The sequence below is a fragment of the Sinohyriopsis cumingii genome, unplaced genomic scaffold, assembly GCF_028554795.1.
Source record: "Sinohyriopsis cumingii isolate HCF-2022 unplaced genomic scaffold, ASM2855479v2 utg000673l, whole genome shotgun sequence".
Taxonomy (NCBI): Eukaryota; Metazoa; Mollusca; class Bivalvia; order Unionida; family Unionidae; genus Sinohyriopsis; species Sinohyriopsis cumingii.
The window spans coordinates 541696-547695 of NW_028315923.1; the positions used below are offsets into that span (position 1 = coordinate 541696).

General features: G+C 35.0%; 1 protein-coding gene across 3 annotated transcripts in view; it reads right to left on the reverse strand.

The window, feature by feature from the left end:
• LOC149773322 (uncharacterized) overlaps positions 1–1380 on the reverse strand; it is a 99507-nt gene extending 98127 nt beyond the window's left edge. For all 3 annotated transcript variants that reach the window (XM_089946456.1, XM_089946457.1, XM_089946455.1), the window contains exon 1: positions 1173–1380. The gene's annotated coding sequence lies outside the window, so the exon portion shown is untranslated. The remainder of the gene's footprint in view (positions 1–1172) is intronic.
• Between the last annotated feature and the right edge of the window lie 4620 nt (positions 1381–6000).

Genomic DNA, 6000 nt, shown 5'->3' on the forward strand with positions numbered 1-6000 from the left:
GTTTCTTAGTTTTTTAAAAATTACATTTAAATATTTAAAAAAGTTATTTATTCTTGCTATAACATCTGAAGCATAATTATTTGTATTGTTGTCTTCAGTTTTTTATTTGGATGGGTTTATTTACTAAAATTATTATTCACTGGAATTACAAAATGCTCAATAACACTCTTGGACAGAAAAATTAATCTGGAATTATAGTGAATTCAGACAATCCTGGATTATATTACTGTGATTCATCAAAAGACTGTTGGCACATCTCCTCATTCCATGCCACTGGAACATTAATATTCTTGAGACTACAGGCACATCAACACATTCAATATTGGAACTTGTTTTGCAATCCCAGTGAAATTTAATTGGAAATTAATGATTTGGACTTGTGACAAAACTTTTAGGACTATTTGGGATTTAATTCACAATATTGTAAGTTCTTTTTGTTTATATAACAATTTCACTTTGTTTTATGGGGAAATAAATTATCTGATGAATTTTATAAAACTTGTTGGTTTTTGCTTTTTTTCTGTTACTTAGTCTACAACCATAGCTTCGTATCTCCCCCCCCCCCCCGGGAATTGCTCATATCACTGACCCCATGTGATGGCCCTGATGGCAGTTTCCATTATATGGCATCATGATGTTTGTAAAATGCAGTGTGTATGTATTAAGTGCCCCATGTATATGCAAAATGTAACACTCATTGTTTGTTGCTTAGTCTTTATGCCACACGACAATTACCATGTAGTATTTAAATTCCAATCCCAAATGACACCATCTATTTGCCCATCCTGGGTCTTTTAAACACCTTCTCCACAAAAGAGATCGTACCTGCACATTTCATTGACAGTTGTTTTTATTTTGTTGTTTGTTTTTTCGGTGAATAATGTAACATTTTTCACTTATTGTGTAATACACATATTTGTCTATATTACACCCACCCACCATATGAATCATACTCGCATTACCATATAACAGCAGTTAAAATAGAAACAAGTGATGACAAGAAGTTCCTTTGAGGCGAGGTTAATTTCAACGATTTTGAAAGATATCATTCAAATGTTTGTCAATGTTAGAGCAGTGAAGGCTTATATGACAAAATATATTCATATTATTCAATGTAATCAAAGCATATTATGGAAAACGTAATCCCTTAGTACGTCATTACTGTTACTTACCATGACACCACGGTCTAAATATTACCGTTTCCTCACTGTATTGCTGAACGCAATAGATGCATTAAAAATCACAAACCGGTAGGTTTTTTCGTGAATTTTGATTAATAGTAACACAAGTTCTGCAAGTCAGCACAACTGCAGCAAAAGCGAAAGTAGGATCCAATTACTCACGTGACCGAAGGATTTCTCGCAAAGTTACCGCGTAGGCGGAGATTGCTTGTCACACAGCGGGAAATGTATGTGTCACTGCTATCTGACGATCTGCAATCCAATTTTGGATATTATCCCGCTGACCAGCAACATATATCGTCTCTTTCCGGTGCGAGTCGAATAACTTTTCAAGCTATGCTAAGACAAAAGCAGAAGAAGCTCCGATCTGCTCTGAGGTTATGTCTGTATGGTTATCTTTGTGTATTTCTGCGACAGTACATTGAGTATAAAGGTATTGATTGATAATCCGGTAGTGAAATGTGTGACCCACTGTTAGGTGCTTTGTTTAGAGTCTAGCCTGTTAAAACAAAACAAAAAAAACAAAAACAAAAAAAAGGCCGGATAACCTATGACAAGAGTTCGTTTTTGAAGGTACTTTAGAATAGCATCTGATTTATTATCAATTGGACACAGGGAAATTTCAGTACTGAGAAACAAATGTAGAGAATATACAGTATAATTAATTATGATCTGACTCCAAAAGGCAAACTTGGCAAGATCAGGTGATTTTCAATATCGAGCATTTCTATATAGGCACTATGGGATTACGGACTACATATAACATTTACTTACCTCCGAAGTTGAGGGTGCAAGGGACAAGTTGTATACACAAATTTAATGTTGCATACACCTACCTAATATAAAAATTATTTATAAAAAAAAAATACATGAGCGAGGTCACAAAGGTCCATAGTTTTGGATAGGTATAATAAAGCAAAACCTAAGAATATCATTCACTTGACCTGACAAGTCGGTGGAAATTCATAGAATAAAGTGTTGTTGCACCCCACCACCAACTTTATAGATGCATTATTCATGTCCGAATGCCATTTCTGAGAACACGTTATACTCACACTTCAAACGCAAACCCTTTCCCTGCGTGATAATTTTGACAAACACTGTGTACTTAATAGCTTCATGCAATACAAAATAGTTGTTATCCTGGCAGTTTTTTGAGATATTCTATTTGCCTTGAACCAATGTGTCAACTGTTCTAAGTGGCTTGCTCTGCTTCCTAGCCGACTATTGGTATTCACTTGCTACATACTATTCAGTGACTTCATGAGGTGTACACGCCTCACGTCATTTTCAAGAACAACACATGCAGGAAAGACCAAATTCACAAATATATCCATATCTTTAATTATTACACAATTACAGCTGAAACTGTCCCTTGCCACCTGAGGAGTTTAACAACGAATACAACTATGTACCTTCGAAACTGAAGATTTTGACAATGGAAGTGCTCCAATCATCTTCGCTAGCTGAGGTTCTGATATGTTAATCCTATCTATAGATAGGACTAACATATCAGAACATCGGCTAGCAAAGATGGTGCTCCAGTATTTATGGACAATTTTACGCTTCGAAAACAGAACACGTTGACACATTATTTTTTTTTACATAGAAATTTTGGTTTAAATTACGATCAAGAGATATATAAAACTGATCTTAGCAAGGCGTTAAAATTAACGAGTAATGGGTTTACTTGTTTGGAACTAATTTGTTGCTCGTAACATATAGATGTGACCTCAGAGCTTGTCTGTGATTAGATAATATCCACAGTTAGAAAGTAAATCGCCAGATAGCTGAGTCAATTATTTAGCGGCTATGGCGCAGAGTGCTTAGTTTGGTTCGTCTCTGCATACCCCATTGTAAATATAGTTTCTTCCTTCAAATTTTGTAATGTGCGATTTTGGTTTTGGGAAGGGGAAATATCCCTCTCCAGCTGATATTTGTTTTGTGTGAATGTACACACAATACAGCCGAACATAAATGGTAAACCGCTGATATTATCAGTATGCAGATGCAGTGTTGAATCGCAATCAGTGTAAAACTCAAAGCTGCAGCACGTCCTTTATTGATGAAGCAACCCCAAGCGGCATCTTCTGTCTTGTGTACAGACAGTTCATAGCACAGATCAGCCACTAACGTACTCACAGAAACCAAACCAGTGAGTGATGCCATGGCCATCCTCGAACTCGAAGGGAAAACAACAATATTATTCAAAATACCTCCTGTTGTTTTGTTGTGTTTTTGTGTTGATGTTATTTTGTGAGGGGGTTGTTGCTGTTGTTTTATTATTTTGTTTGGTAGCCCCCTATATATTTGTAAAAAAGAATAGCATAACGAAAATAAGAAAACCCCTAAAAGTTAGTCATTTCATTCAACAATTTATAATTTCTAACCTGAGTGTCGCCAGGAATCCTAACACTTTCAAACTTTTTGGCATTTCAAAACAAACGCAGGCTATCGATGTAAACAAACATACAAGATTGCCCACTGTCATTTTCTGGTTTCTAGAAAAGTCCGGTTGAATACACATGTCGTCTGCTTCCTTTATTTGCAATGTCTAGTTTTAATATTTCTAAAACAAGTAAAATGAGAAAACTTTGTATGCAAGCAGCAGAGGGGGCGAACAGACCTTTTGCTGAAACGTAACTTTGACAACTAAAAGCCCCATACAAAAAAAGGTCGTTGACGCTAAACCAAAGCCTCTAACATACCGAGAGTTTCTCTAATTGGGTTACTTTATTTTGTCAACATTTGTATGTTTTTTTGTTTACCCGCCTGACGTCTTATTGATGTTGCTCTGCTGCTATAATTTTAACGAAAACGTTTATCAAGGCCTAAACGATATCGCGATCGAGAATAGTGTATATTTATTGTTATAAACCCATGTGGAGTAGTTTGTGCTTTTGAAAAAAGTTTTTAAATTTAATTATATCCATACTACCTGAACACAAAGTCTGATGAATATTTCTAAGTATATCTGTATCAACTCCATTAAACACAACTAAAATATTACAGTTATCTCTGATCACTTTAGGTATTTATGTATATCGTTGAGTGACATAAATTATATCAGTACATTTATGTCTGCCTCGAGAAAATATTCTAGCTGGATTTGATTGTTTATCCATCGTTACGTCGTCATATACAACTAAATTATTAATAAATCCATCTAGTTCATCTACGGACGGTGATTCATTAATATCAGTTATAAAGTTAATAATATCATCGCCATCTTCATTTAACAATATTGCATTTTCATTAAAATCTTTAAGTACATCATAACATAAGTGAACATCAACTGATGATGCAACTAAATATCATTTATCCCACTTTAGCCATCTCATTATCAAATTAAGCATTAATTGCGTTTTACCAGACCCAGACGGGCCTATTATTATCATTCTGATGTAATTCGGTAATGCTGAAATATGTTTTACTGGCTCTTGCTTTCGTGTCGCTGAGAAATCAATTACATCTATATTATTAATATACATGAATCTATATTGTTTTTCGTTGTAGAGTTAAAACTCCAAACACTGATTTAGTCACACACGGTTACAACAAAAATAAGAAATAGCATATGGCGGAAGATGTGCAATATGTAACAGAATTGTTTTTCGTTTTTACCTAAAATTCAACGTAAAGACGGTGGTGATATCGCTACATTAATGTCAAAATTTCCAGGAACACCATGGGCTAAATACCCAGGAGAAAAACAACTTCCAGGATATAATTATTGTGGTCCTGGTACCCGATCTGATATTCGACTTGAGAACCAAGATCAACCAAACCCTGGCGAATATCCAATAAACGCGATTGATAAAGAATGTCACGCTCATGATGTAGCGTATAAAAGCAAAAACCTACAAGAAAGACATATTGCAGATGTAAATTTGATTCATTCGTTAAATTCCATAAAATAAAAAAAATATCAGAGAATCATTAGCTAATTGGTTGGTAAGATCTGCAATGAAAAGTAAACTAGCATTAGGAGCAGGTAATTAATCAACTAATTATCAAGATAATGGAATCAATTTATTATAGTCCAAGGGGATACTGGAGAGGTAGAGCAGCAATTACTAAACTTGCTGATGCAGCAGATGTCTACTGTTCCGCTGCCGCAAATTGGTTAGCACGACAAGCATTATGGCAAATTAATTACCACCGCCTAAACTAATTCAGCATGCACGCTTTGATGTCAGCATTTCTAATGAAGTTCATCAAGCAGATATTTTGTTTTTACACATGATACTATTAAAATTGGTAGACCTCAAATAGCATACAAATACGCGTTGACTATCGTTGATGTTGCAAGTAGATATAAAGAAGAAGAGCCCCTACCATCTAAAACAGCTGCTGTAGTTGTATCTGCTTTTGAGCGAATTTATCAACGAGGACCCTTACGATGGCTACAACTATTACAAGTTGATCCTGGTAAAGAATTTCTTGGTGTAGTATCTTCTCTGATGAAAAAACATAATGTCAAAATTAGACGAGGACATAATGAAATTCATCGTGATTAGGCAATTGTTGAACGATTTAATCGAACACTGGCTGAGCTGTTATTTGAATATCAGTATGCGAAGGAAATAATTCAGGATACGAGATCTCGCGAATGGGTAACAAGATTTTCCAAGTGTGAGAGCTGCATTAAATAATGAAATTACTCAAACAACTTCCATGAAACCTAATAAATCAATTACAAAAAAGTATATACCAATAAAACGAAAGGATTTTCAAAATAACCAGTATTAGGTAATGTTACTGTCAGGTATTTATATGAACCCGCTGAACTTGAAGGCGGTAAAAAAAGAGCGACTGA